We start from the raw sequence: 16,184 nt of genomic DNA on the forward strand, positions 1-16,184 counted from the left end.
ATATATATATATATATATATTACATGTGACTACACATACACACACAGATATATGTACAGTAAGATACATATGTAGCAGGTGCACACAATATGTTGCAGCCACTATGCCTACAGTTAACACCTGAACAACTGGATACTGTATGGACCACACATACAAATGTCAGTCATTGCCTGCAACATATACCCATAGAGAGCTCAGAGGAAAGATACCGCACACAGGTTTGCAGATATCAGAAACCTTTCATTGTGTACTATTACAGTTCTATATGCCATGTCATATAGCTGTTCAGACACTGACAACTATATAAACAGAGTACTGCAACTGTGAAACTGTTACATTAATACAGGAAAGGTTCACAACTGTTGCTGTCAAGGCCAAGCCCTTCAAATTGTACAATAGTGAACACAGACTCGGCCACAGGATACCAAACAATCAAACAGTATGTACTGCAGGTGTGTAGTTCAGCAACCTCTATCTACAATTGGTACAAACTCAGTAGGTGGTAAAGACGTTATGTGATCACATGGGTTGTCACTGTTACATAACAAGGCATAACTGACACCAGCATGAGCACACCAACAAACAGAACAGTCTGTATGGCTGGAGGCAGTAGGCTTGCAATACCCCAGTTCATGTAAGTAATGTAAATATAGGTGAAGTATACTGTACTGTACATCCAGATATCTTGCGGCAACTCAACCCTGATACCCCCACATTTTGTAACAGCCTAGGTCATTTATGGTGCTCCCCACCTAGACTCAGTAATACAGGCCCATATGCCACTGTTACACTGGCCGTTGGAGTGCATAAGGGCACACATGTGTTGTGTAGGTGACACCCACACATATATGGCCCCAGACCCACTGTATGTGTGAGGGATACAACAGCAGTGGACTAATGGCAGCAATGGCAGTGTGATATACTCACAGCCCACTAAAGACAACCCCTAACAGCATGACATATGTGCAAAGCTTAGTATGTAGATGGAGGACAGAGGCTGGAACACAGGTACATATGTGGAACACTGTTGCCATACACTAAGCAAGTTGCTGGTGTTACAGGATAGTCTGCAACATACCCATAGTCAGGGAATTGATGTTAGAAACAGAAATGGATGTAGCCATGTACTGATAGCACTCAACACACACACACTGCCAGTGTAATATCTGACACAGGACCTGTGTGGTGGATGGACAACACATGATAGACATACCTCTGTCCAGCAAGAGGACAGGCCCACAGTAGTGAGCTATGCAGACAGACTGCATTCCAAGGTAAACTAGTATATATATACACACACACACACACACACCCTGTAACACCAGTACTATACAAAGCATAACACAACTCTATTCACAGTCTGTCTGTAGTTACTGATCCTCCTACAAATATGTGACCGCCATGAGTGTGCAGGTTCTCCTGTAAGAGGTATTGCTACCTGCTGTCTGTAACACTGATGCCCACACACAGGAAGGATGTCCATCACACAGGAAATGTAAAGGGACCACGCCCATATGCTGTAGGGATTTATAGTTGGTGGTTGCCATGACAGTGGTAATTAGAAGTAGTAGACATGTGTAATCATATATATATATATATATATATATATATGTATATATATATATATATGTGTGTGTATATATATGTATATATATATATATATATATATATATATATATATATATATATATATATATATATATATATATGGCTATCTGGATAAGTATATGTACATATATTTCCCCCATATGTCCTGGACATGGAGTGTAGCTCTACCCCAGCCCCTATAGTCCCAAAGTTGTAGTGCAAGGGTATGTCAGGTATGTATAGCAGGTATATTAGTAGACTATTGCTACTCTCACTGGGATTGTCTTCAAAGACATGGTGTGTGTGGAAGGTCACATCTGCTAATAACATGTGTGCCATTGGCTACTGACAGACTTCCTAAGGAAATCATTGTAAAGTATTGCTGCTAGCATGTAATGCTCCTGTGGAGTGCAGCAGAGATATTGGCCAATATATGTGGAACTTTGGACACACCCTGTACAGTCCAGATTTATACACATAATCCCTTACTGCACAGCATGTGTACCAGGCATGACAATATGGATGTAGACAGCCATGTAGATGGGTATAACACATAACGACTGGTATACATTTTCCACCATAGGTTTTGCATTCACACACTCCTGTCTGGCCTGACACAGAATGACTGCTGGACATATACTACCCACTAGATATTGACATACATCTGTACAGCATCCCACTGCTCTGTCTGACATACATGACTGTTAAGGGAGGCCCGGCAGAAGTACATCTGGCAAGTATCTGCACATGACATCTCACTGGGTAAGTACACTAAGCTGCTAGTCATGTAACAATGCACTGTGCAGGCTACAGGCAGACTGGCTCAACACTGGCCTACATCTCCTATGGGGAAATGCACATGTACCTGCATATATAGCAGGCTCAACAGGCATGTCACAGCACAGGGTAAGATACACCTGTGTGAAAGTGCATAACCACAACCAATGTGAACACAGCCACATAGATGTGGTAAGCTAGCATAATATTACAGTATATGGACTATCTGTTCTACACCATCCTCATATGTGCCACTCACAGAATGACCCTACATATACTGGGCTGCTACACAGTTTGCTCTGATGGCTGTCTGTGGTATGGGACATATGTGTGTATGGCCCTACCAACATGTATGCCAAAATGGTACCATACAGTGGGGTAGCCGGTAACATCAGATAGAAGGGGAACTAGAACAATGATATCTACCACAATCTGTACACAGGATACAGTACATATTAACAATACACACACTGCTGATTTTCACCATCACTGCACAGACCTCAGTACTGTGCAAACATTCACAGAATGTCCAGGTTATGATATGAAATATAATCCCTACTGTACATAACATGTGTAGCAATCAGATATATTACTGGCTTGTATAACCAATCAAGCAAAGTGCACAACACCAACAGGGCTTGGTTCCCAAGAACGATAAAATTAGGAGAATAAATTGTAGCATAAAATTCCGTCTGAGAACCAAATGGCAGAAATATAAGTCTTATTACTTGTTGTCAATGTGGAACAAACAGGATCATTCAATATACGTAAAAACAGAAAATTTATTGCAGTAAGCGCTTTCACCCGTAGGCTTCTTCAGACTTTTAACAAAGATACACATATAAAACATGTTTAAATACACAGATTCAACGTCCTATTGGTTAGCCTCAAAATCAAGATCTCACATTTACTAATGACATAGCACTACTAACATCTTTCCTGCTTGAAATTAAAAACTTAGAATATGATATATTCACGTTAAAATAAAATTTACATATCAAAACAAGCTCATTGAAATGAGTTCAATTTCCCAAACTAGAACCATAATGAGATTCAAAGAACAGATAAATAACATTTCATAAGGCACATAGACAAAATGTTGCATACCAAGTACACACTAATATCTCTGTTTGTGTCATCTGTTAAAAGGCATAAAGATGAAATAAGGTATTATACACAGGCTGCCCATACCTGTGCATACTGAAATTAAAGAACATCGGCTTGTACGATACCAATCCAAACATATTTAACATCGTATAGACCTAATTCATCTGGTTACTTAGTGCCCTTTATATTATAAATTATTAGGTGCATATGTAACAGCTGAGAAATCACTGAAACCACCACGATGATAAAATCAAACAATTCCGTTTAATTATGTAAAAGAACAAGCGCTTTCACGCACATTAATCGTGCGCTTCATCAGGTTACAATAAAAAGAGGTAATCCCTATCCTTATATACACTATACTAAGGCATTTAATAAGGCAATTAGACAATGAATAAACAATTATGAGATAATTAATTAAACAGGAAACCATACCCCTATATGGCAAAAGGAAAACATTTGCATCATTTAGACCCATACAGGTTCAGTATATAAAATACATATAAATAAGATATAGAAATGACCATATTTAAAGCTACTATTATAACAAAATCTCAATATCTATAACCATCTGATCCTCTCACACATTTCAGAGAAAAATATATTAAATATTATCATGAATCAATATAAATAAAAATTAACAATCTAAAAAATATATTCAAAATAATAATGAATATATAAATAGAGTGAAATATGTTAGCGACCATAAAAAAGGAAAGACCAAGAAAAGAAAAGATAAGAAACAAGAAGAAAACAAATAGAGCAACAGAACTGTAAGAAAAAGATATCTAAAACAGCAACAAGAGATAGAGGAAAAGAATTATATAGAAAGAACCAAGAAAGAGTCAAAGAAATAAGAGGAAGGGAAGGGGGAAAGGGGGGTAGGGAGGGAGGGGGGGGGGGGGAGGAAGTGGAAGGGGGGAGGAAGGGGGGAAGGGGGAAAGGGAAAGAAAGGGGAATGGGATACGGGAAAAGAAAAAGAAAAGAAAGGGAGGAAGGGATAGAAAGAAGGAAGAGTGTTAAAACCAGAAAGAATGAAATTATAAAATTATAAAAGTGCGGGCCTAATATTAACAGCCGAATTTAGCCCTGGTTCCACATGAGCCCTGAGGTTAAGGATCCACTTCAGCTCATTCAATTCAAGAGCCCCTAAGGAATCACCTTCTCTCCTATTCAAATGCTGTATCTGCAGTACTCTAAATTTGAAGACATGGGCCGGATATACTTGACAGTATTTGGCTAAGGCATTACTAATATTGGCTTTTCTTATGTCATAAATATGATTATAGACTCGGTTTTTGAGTCTGCGTGTGGTCATTCCCACATAGTATGCCTCACAACTGTCACAAGTGGTTAGATAAATGACATTCGCTTGAAATTAAAAACTTAGAATATGATATATTCACGTTAAAATAAAATTTACATATCAAAACAAGCTCATTGAAATGAGTTCAATTTCCCAAACTAGAACCATAATGAGATTCAAAGAACAGATAAATAACATTTCATAAGGCACATAGACAAAATGTTGCATACCAAGTACACACTAATATCTCTGTTTGTGTCATCTGTTAAAAGGCATAAAGATGAAATAAGGTCTTATACACAGGCTGCCCATACCTGTGCATACTGAAATTAAAGAACATCGGCTTGTACGATACCAATCCAAACATATTTAACATCGTATAGACCTAATTCATCTGGTTACTTAGTGCCCTTTATATTATAAATTATTAGGTGCATATGTAACAAACATAAAAAGAACATAAAAACAGTCCTAAAGATATATATACATATATATGCACATGTTAAAATGTGCATCTATATCAATCATTTCACGTATATACGAATGCGTGCTTACGCATTTCATTAAAAGTGAAACGACAAGATTCCATAGAGTTTAAAATCGTACATGTTCCATCTCTACAACAGCGTATTAAACGTCAGGCTTATTCAAAATAGAATGCACATCAAAAATATATTAAAACTGCATAAGAATTACCTAACTACTATAGTGCCTCAACATTATTATAAATAAATAAATATTATAAAATGCTTAAAGCAACTTGTCTACACGGATTCTAAAGACATATCTTAGTAACAAGAAATATGTAAATGTAATAATTATACAAATATAGTGTAAGGATTATTTGCAGCCATTCAGATGGTATAGGTGGGCAAATTATAGATGAAAGTAGTGAAGATATATAATACCCTATTAGACTATAGAATATATTTCCATATAAACTGGGACATAATCAATATATAACTTCTCTGCATAAGCATAATAATGTACATTTGGCGAACCTATTACCATCATATCGATGTACCAGGCCCTATTTTATGTGTAAAAAGGAACTTCATTCAATTTGTTGGTCTGTAGACCCACTTTTTCTTCAGAATAGGTTTCACCTGTATTTTATCGTTTAAACCAGGGGGTACATCAGCTCTACTTCTAATAATCCATTTAAGTTCATTCTCTAGGGTATAGTTAATCAAATCTCCACCTCTCATACTATAATACACATTCTGAAGTACACAAAATTTAAAGGTGTGTTTTAGGCCCATTACTTGGCAATGTTTTGACAGGGCATTATTAGGTGAACATATTCTTATATGATACATATGTTCCCTAATACGTTCTTTCAAGGCTCTATTAGTTTTACCAATGTAAAACGAATCACAGGCCAAACACCTGGCTAAATATACCACATTGGTACAAGAGCAACACGTCCCTGTTGATAGTTTAAACTCATGTTTAGTAACAGGATGAACAAAGTTCAGACTTGTGTCAATAAACTTGCATTGGTTACAACCACCACATGGTATGGTGTTGTAAGTCTTAGGCATGCCTCTGTCCATCTTATTAGGTTTACATAAAACCCTTTTAAGATTAAGTTATTTTTGAACACAATTTTTGGTGAGGCACCTACTATTCTACCAATTTTATCATCCAATAATAGAATTTCCCAGTGTTTTACTACAGATTCTTTTATAAATTCAGTATCCTTAGTAAAGAACATAGGTATCCTGATTTCTTGTGTACTCAAACTATGTGGTAAATCACTCATTGAGGTGGTTTCAGAAAAGTAGGGTTTGGCTCTATCCAATCTCATTTCATTCACTTCAGTTACCAACCCATCAAAAATATTCGAATCATACCCTCTTTGGTGGAAACTATTTCTTAAATATTCTAATTCTGCTGAATAACCTTCATCTGAGGGATTTAGCCTAGAGGCTCTCATTATATAGCCTTTCATTATGTTTCCAAAAACATATTTTGGGTGCATGCTTGTTCTATGCAAAAATGTGTTCCTATGACACAATTTGCGGTGTATTGAGGTATTCAAAAGACCATTACTTAACCTACAAATATGTACATCTAAAAAAGATATCTCATTTACTGAGTATTGTAAGGTGAACTTGAGATAACTCGTGGAGGAATTAATTTGTTCAACGAACTTCAACAAACTGTCCTGATCATCTAGCCAAATCATAAAAAGGTCATCCACAAATCTCCTATACAGACCTACAGATTCATTAAATCCCTCTATGTGAAAGAGATGGTCTCCTTCTCATTTAGCCATAACGAGATTGGCGTAGCTATTGGCACACGAGGTGCCCATAGCTACACCATCTCTTTGTAGGTAAAATTCATCCTCAAACATAAATACATTGCTGTTCAGGACTGTTTCAAGGAGTAATGCTAACATATCTATTTTCTCTGGATTATGATTAGAACCAGAGCGCAGTTGCTGCTCTATACACTGTACACCTAAATCATTAGGTATCATAGTAAAAAGACTAACAACGTCTAAGGTTACTAAATAAAAAGGTTTTTCCATGTCAAGTAGTTTGATGTAGTCATATAGATCTAATAAGAATTGTTTACTATCTTTCAGAATAAAGGGATTAACTTCCACCATAGGTCGTAAATGATGTTCTAAATAAATAGACAAGGGCTCCGTGACCCAGCCTTGTCCGGCCACAATTGGGCGCATAGGTGGTTTAGACAAGGACTTATGAATCTTCGGGAGTCCTTGTATAATGGGGATAGTTGGAGTGATTACCTTAAAATAATTATATAAATCATCTTCTATTAATTTGTTAATCATGAGATCATCCAACATATTATAAATCTGGAATACTTTCTCAGTAATTAAGTTCATATCAACTTTACAGTAGAAGGATTCATCACTTAACATCTCTTGCATTGCATGTTTGTAATCAGACGCTTCCATAAGGACGATAGGTCCACCCTTATCCGCTGGTCTTATGGCCAGGCTATTGTCTGATTTGAGATTATTAAGGGCTTGTCTTTGTTTAAAGCTTAAATTATTTCTATATTTATTCTTGTCTACAGTAAAATTCTCAAAATGTTTATATATGTCGTTCTCCACTAGTTTAGAGAAAGTCTCTATCAGAGGATGTAATTGTGGAATGTATAAACTATTAGGTCTAAACCTTACCTGTTTATTAATAGTTTCACTTACACCAAAATCTAGTTTGAGTTGTAAATTCCTCACAAATAACTTGGTATCAATAATAGAGTCAACAAGGTTGGCTCTGCTAGTTGGAATAAAGCTTAACCCTTTTTCTAGTACTTGTGATTCATATTTAGTTAAAGTTTTCCGTGAGAGATTAACTATTAACGATTCGTTGCTCTCTCCCACATCTTTTTCAATCTGGGCCCCTGTTGCTCCCCCCCTGAACCTTTCCTTTTGTGTCTGCCTCTGCTTGCAGAATGTTGTCTGCCCACATACTGAGACTGTGCTATGGGGAAAGGGGTATCAATTTTACTAATGTTACTATTTCCTGATAATGTTGGAAGTGTCCCTGTTTTTCTCCTTACAACTTCCATCATATTCTGACAAGGTACACTAGTGCTTCCATTTGAATTAGAATTATGCTCTACATTCACTGAAGAAACATTTAGAGCCAACACATTAGGGTGGGTTTCACATAATACATCATTGCTTTGAAGCTCCTCAGTTAATGCATTATTATTTTGTTGAACAGTATCTTGAGAATTGTTAACTTGATTTATATAACTAACATTAGCCATTGAGTAACGTGAAGAATTCACTGTTACCCCTGTATCATTTTGTTGCCTAGGCCAAGTAAAAACATTACAGTTTTTAAAGTCCCTTAAATCCCATAGTATTTTACTCTTCTTTTGCTCTAGTAAACGTTTTTCGAATAACAATACACTGTCCAGCACTCTTTCAAGCTTACTGTCGACAAAGTCAGTTGAATAATTCCGTTTGATATTATCAAACATTTCATTAACTTGACGCCTTAACAGTTCCTCTTCAGGCATAAAATATTCAATTAAAAGTTTCATATAACTGAAACTGAGTTCTAAATTAAGTTTTAGACATTTGCATAGTAAATCCGGAAATTTGTTACCTGTCGTCGGCATTTTCAGTATTCTGAGCCCACGTGGAACAATTTTCTTAACTAAGCAGGCTTCGAAATGTTGGCGTTGTAATTGGAGTTTCTTGAGTTTCAAGAACTCCGCTTCAAGTTTATTCAGGTCTTCAGTAAGGTTCATAAGATTTTCATCACTCTCATGGCGTACGTCTTGATCCAACGTAGGTTCATATTCCAGGAGCAAGTTCTCTTTGCCCGTCACACAAACTTGAAACCTTTCGGTCCTCCGATTGGTTACATCCGAAATGCTAGGCACGTATGGTAATTCAACGTTTTGTTGTATACTCTCCGCCATTCCCTTAGGTTTGTGCAATAAAAGATAACAGTACATATAACCAATCAAGCAAAGTGCACAACACCAACAGGGCTTGGTTCCCAAGAATGATAAAATTAGGAGAATAAATTGTAGTATAAAATTCCGTCTGAGAACCAAATGGCAGAAATATAAGTCTTAATACTTGTTGTCAATGTGGAACAAACAGGATCATTCAATATACGTAAAAACAGAAAATCTATTGCAGTAAGCGATTTCACCCGTAGGCTTCTTCAGACTTTTAACAAAGATACACATATAAAACATGTTTAAATACACAGATTCAACGTCCTATTGGTTAGCCTCAAAATCAAGATCTCACATTATAGGGTGAATCCATCCTTTACTAATGACATAGCACTACTAACGTCTTTCCTGCTTGAAATTAAAAACTTAGAATATGATATATTCACGTTAAAATAAAATTTACATATCAAAACAAGCTCATTGAAATGAGTTCAATTTCCCAAACTAGAACCATAATGAGATTCAAAGAACAGATAAATAACATTTCATAAGGCACATAGACAAAATGTTGCATACCAAGTACACACTAATATCTCTGTTTGTGTCATCTGTTAAAAGGCATAAAGATGAAATAAGGTCTTATACACAGGCTGCCCATACCTGTGCATACTGAAATTAAAGAACATCGGCTTGTACGATACCAATCCAAACATATTTAACATCGTATAGACCTAATTCATCTGGTTACTTAGTGCCCTTTATATTATAAATTATTAGGTGCATATGTAACAAACATAAAAAGAACATAAAAACAGTCCTAAAGATATATATACATATATATGCACATGTTAAAATGTGCATCTATATCAATCATTTCACGTATATATACGAATGCGTGCTTACGCATTTCATTAAAAGTGAAACGACAAGATTCCATAGAGTTTAAAATCGTACATGTTCCATCTCTACAACAGCGTATTAAACGTCAGGCTTATTCAAAATAGAATGCACATCAAAAATATATTAAAACTGCATAAGAATTACCGGTACTTACGTATTATCGCAACCAGATTTATAAAGTGCGATAATTTATCTATTTTCGGCAGAAACACGTTGCCTGACCTAAAAAGGGGTCTGTAAAGATGTCGCCAGCAGTTTGTCACAGTGGGAATGAGGCAGGCAGAGCAGAAATGCTGTAAGTTTGTACTTCTGGTTGATGCGGCTCATTTCTTCCGCAACTCCGTAGTGGTCCACATCCGTGCAATTCCTGCATTCTTCATTACCCTGTTAGCTACAGGAAATTGACTCAGGAAATGCACACTGAAGTTTTCGGGGGCAGTAATCAGCAAAAGTGAAGGTGCCTGTAAGGAGCAGTGAATAACAGCTCATTGCTTGCTCGGGAGTGATATGGCTTTCTTTGCAGTGGCAGACTGTTTTAAAAAGGTTGCATTCTTGCTTATGGATCGTGACCATTTCCAATTCACAGGATTGTATGTGTACTAACACTTTGAAATAAATGGGTTTGGTTGCTTTTAAGGACGGAGCAGCTGTTTTCAAGTCCTTTGTCATACCGAGATAGTAAATATACAGTTACAGAGAAAGAGGCAGGGACTGTTGTCAGTAAAACTCCACCAACAGAACCACACTTTTAAATCAGTACTTCAGTCACAACTGCATTAATGTGCCTTCTGAGAGTCTGAACTGTAAACAGGGGTATGTAACAAATCAGATACTTGCAAAAGGACCTTTCTAAAAAAGGGGGTCAGTTTATGTTAACGAGCCATGGTCCTGACAACTTGTGTGGATGGAAATGTGGTGACAGACAAGCAGCAGTCAGGTGTGTAGGTCGGCCGGGGACATTACCAGGCAAGAGGAATTCTGCTGTTCTTCCGCTTCCTGTGTGGAAAATTTTCTGGCACTATAATACTTAAACATTTTACACACCCCTTGATAGGTGAACATACATGCTCTTTCTTGACAAACTGCTGGCGACATCTTTACAAACCCGTTTTTAGGTCAGGCAACATGTTTCTGCCGAAAATAGACAAATTATCGCACTTTATAAATCTGGTTGCGATAATACGTAAGTACCGAATTACCTAACTACTATAGTGCCTCAACATTATTATAAATAAATAAATATTATAAAATGCTTAAAGCAACTTGTCTACACGGATTCAAAAGACATATCTTAGTAACAAGAAATATGTAAATGTAATAATTATACAAATATAGTGTAAGGATTATTTGTAGCCATTCAGATGGTATAGGTGGGCAAATTATAGATGAAAGTAGTGAAGATATATAATACCCTATTAGACTATAAAATATATTTCCATATAAACTGGGGCATAATCAATATATAACTTCTCTGCTTAAGCATAATAATGTACATTTGGCGAACCTATTACCATCATATCGATGTACCAGGCCCTATTTTATGTGTAAAAAGGAACTTCATTCAATTTGTTGGTCTGTAGACCCACTTTTTCTTCAGAATAGGTTTCACCTGTATTTTATCATTTAAACCAGGGGGTACAACAGCTCTACTTCTAATAATCCATTTAAGTTCATTCTCTAGGGTATAGTTAATCAAATCTCCACCTCTCATACTATAATACACATTCTGAAGTACACAAAATTTAAAGGTGTGTTTTAGGCCCATTACTTGACAATGTTTTGACAGGGCATTATTAGGTGAACATATTCTTATATGATACATATGTTCCCTAATACGTTCTTTCAAGGCTCTATTAGTTTTACCAATGTAAAACGAATCACAGGCCAAACACCTGGCTAAATATACCACATTGGTACAAGAGCAACACGTCCCTGTTGATAGTTTAAACTCATGTTTAGTAACAGGATGAACAAAGTTCAGACTTGTGTCAATAAACTTGCATTGGTTACAACCACCACATGGTATGGTGTTGTAAGTCTTAGGCATGCCTCTGTCCATCTTATTAGGTTTACATAAAACCCTTTTAAGATTAAGTTATTTTTGAACACAATTTTTGGTGAGGCACCTACTATTCTACCAATTTTATCATCCAATAATAGAATTTCCCAGTGTTTTACTACAGATTCTTTTATAAATTCAGTATCCTTAGTAAAGAACATAGGTATCCTGATTTCTTGTGTACTCAAACTATGTGGTAAATCACTCATTGAGGTGGTTTCAGAAAAGTAGGGTTTGGCTCTATCCAATCTCATTTCATTCACTTCAGTTACCAACCCATCAAAAATATTCGAATCATACCCTCTTTGGTGGAAACTATTTCTTAAATATTCTAATTCTGCTGAATAACCTTCATCTGAGGGATTTAGCCTAGAGGCTCTCATTATCTGGCCTTTCATTATGTTTCCAAAAACATATTTTGGGTGCATGCTTGTTCTATGCAAAAATGTGTTCCTATGACACAATTTGCGGTGTATTGAGGTATTCAAAAGACCATTACTTAACCTACAAATATGTACATCTAAAAAAGATATCTCATTTACTGAGTATTGTAAGGTGAACTTGAGATAACTCGTGGAGGAATTCATTTGTCAACGAACTTCAACAAACTGTCCTGATCATCTAGCCAAATCATAAAAAGGTCATCCACAAATCTCCTATACAGACCTACAGATTCATTAAATCCCTCTAAGTGAAAGAAATGATCTCTTTCCCATTTAGCCATAACGAGATTGGCGTAGCTATTGGCACACGAGGTGCCCATAGCTACGCCATCTCTTTGTAAGAAAAATTCATCTTCAAACATAAATACATTACTGTTCAAAACTGTTTCAAGGAGCAATGCCAACATATCTATTTTCTCTGAACTATAATTAGAACCAGAGCGTAGTTGCTGTTCTATACACTGTACCCCAAAATCATTAGGTATTATAGTAAAGAGGCTAACCACGTCTAGGGTTACTAAATAAAAAGGTTTATCCATATCAATTAATTTGATGTAATCATATAGATCTAATAAAAATTGTTTGCTATCTTTCAGTATAAAGGGGTTAACTTCTACCATAGGTCGTAGACAATGTTCTAAATAAATAGACAAGGGCTCCGTGACCCAACCTTGTCCGGCCACTATTGGGCGCATAGGTGATTTAGACAAGGACTTATGAATCTTCGGGAGTCCTTGCATAATGGGTATAGTTGGATTAATTACCTTAAAATAATTATATAAATCATCTTCTATTAATTTGTTAATCATGAGATCATCCAACATATTATAAATCTGGTATACTTTCTCAGTAATTAAGTTCATATCAACTTTACAGTAGAAGGATTCATCACTTAACATCTCTTGCATTGCATATTTGTAATCAGATACTTCCATAAGAACGATAGGTCCACCCTTATCCGCTGGTCTTATGGCCAGACTGTTATCTGATTTAAGGTTATTAAGGGCTTGTCTTTGTTTAAAATTTAAATTATTTCTACATTTATTCTTATCTAAAGAAAAGTTCTCAAAATGTTTATATATATCGTTCTCCACTAGTTTAGAGAAAGTCTCTATTAAAGGATGCAATTGTGGAATGTACATACTGTTAGGTCTAAACCTTGCCTGTTCATTGATAGTTTCACTTACACCAAAATCTAGTTTAAGTTGTAAATTCCTTATAAATAACTTAGTATCAATAATAGAATCAACTAGGTTGCCTCTACTAGTTGGAATAAAGCTTAACCCTTTTTCTAGTACTTGTAATTCATATTTAGTTAAAGTTTTCCGTGAGAGATTAACTATTAACGATTCGTTGCTCTCTCCCACATCTTTTTCAATCTGGGCCCCTGTTGCTCCCCCCCTGAACCTTTCCTTTTGTGTCTGCCTCTGCTTGCAGAACGTTGTCTGCCCACATACTGAGACTGTGCTATGGGGAAAGGGGTATCAATTTTACTAATGTTACTATTTCCTGATAATGTTGGAAGTGTCCCTGTTTTTCTCCTTACAACTTCCATCATATTCTGACAAGGTACACTAGTGCTTCCATTTGAATTAGAATTATGCTCTACATTCACTGAAGAAACATTTAGAGCCAACACATTAGGGTGGGTTTCACATAATACATCATTGCTTTGAAGCTCCTCAGTTAATGCATTATTATTTTGTTGAACAGTATCTTGAGAATTGTTAACTTGATTTATATAACTAACATTAGCCATTGAGTAACGTGAAGAATTCACTGTTACCCCTGTATCATTTTGTTGCCTAGGCCAAGTAAAAACATTACAGTTTTTAAAGTCCCTTAAATCCCGTAGTATTTTACTCTTCTTTTGCTCTAGTAAACGTTTTTCGAATAACAATACACTGTCCAGCACTCTTTCAAGCTTACTGTCGACAAAGTCAGTTGAATAATTCCGTTTGATATTATCAAACATTTCATTAACTTGGCGCCTTAACAGTTCCTCTTCAGGCATAAAATATTCAATTAAAAGTTTCATATAACTGAAACTGAGTTCTAAATTAAGTTTTTGCCATTTGCATAGTAAATCCGGAAATTTGTTACCTGTCGTCGGCATTTTCAGTATTCTGAGCCCACGTGGAACAATTTTCTTAACTAAGCAGGCTTCGAAATGTTGGCGTTGTAATTAGAGTTTCTTGAGTTTCAAGAACTCTGCTTCAAGTTTATTCAGGTCTTCAGTAAGGTTCATAAGATTTTCATCACTCTCATGGCGTACGTCATGATCCAACGTAGGTTCATATTCCAGGAGCAAGTTCTCTTTGCCCGTCACACAAACTTGAAACCTTTCGGTCCTCCGATTGGTTACATCCGAAATGCTAGGCACGTATGGTAATTCAACGTTTTGTTGTATACTCTCCGCCATTCCCTTAGGTTTGTGCAATAAAAGATAACAGTACGTATAACCAATCAAGCAAAGTGCACAACACCAACAGGGCTTGGTTCCCAAGAACGATAAAATTAGGAGAATAAATTGTAGTATAAAATTCCATCTGAGAAACAAATGGCAGAAATATAAGTCTTAATACTTGTTGTCAATGTGGAACAAACAGGATCATTCAATATACGTAAAAACAGAAAATCTATTGCAGTAAGCGCTTTCACCCGTAGGCTTCTTCAGACTTTTAACAAAGATACACATATAAAACATGTTTAAATACGCAGATTCAACGTCCTATTGGTTAGCCTCAAACTCAAGATCTCACATTATAGGGTGAATCCATCCTTTACTAATGACATAGCACTACTAACGTCTTTCCTGCTTGAAATTAAAAACTTAGAATATGATATATTCACGTTAAAATAAAATTTACATATCAAAACAAGCTCATTGAAATTAGTTCAATTTCCCAAACTAGAACCATAATGAGATTCAAAGAACAGATAAATAACATTTCATAAGGCACATAGACAAAATGTTGCATACCAAGTACACACTAATATCTCTGTTTGTATCATCTGTTAAAAGGCATAAAGATGAAATAAGGTCTTATACACAGGCTGCCCATACCTGTGCATACTGAAATTAAAGAACATCGGCATGCGATACCAATCCAAACATATTTAACATCGTATAGACCTAATTCATCTGGTTACTTAGTGCCCTTTATATTATAAATTATTAGGTGCATATGTAACAAACATAAAAAGAACATAAAAACAGTCCTAAAGATATATATACATATATATGCACATGTTAAAATGTGCATCTATATCAATCATTTCACGTATATTAATGCTTACGCATTTCATTAAAAGTGAAACAAAAAGATTCCATAGAGTTTAAAATCGTACATGTTCCATCTGTACAACAGCGTATTAAATGTCAGGCTTATTCAAAATAGAATGCACATCAAAAATATATTAAAACTGCATAAAAATCACCTAACTACTATAGTGCCTCAACATTATTATAAATAAATAAATATTATAAAATGCTTAAAGCAACTTGTCTACACGGATTCAAAAGACATATCTTAGTAACAAGAAATATGTAAATGTAATAATTATACAAATATAGTGTAAGGATTATTTGTAGCCA

The sequence above is a fragment of the Protopterus annectens genome, chromosome 1.part2, assembly GCF_019279795.1.
Source record: "Protopterus annectens isolate FY-2018-M chromosome 1.part2, PAN1.0, whole genome shotgun sequence".
Lineage (NCBI taxonomy): Eukaryota > Metazoa > Chordata > Ceratodontiformes > Protopteridae > Protopterus > Protopterus annectens.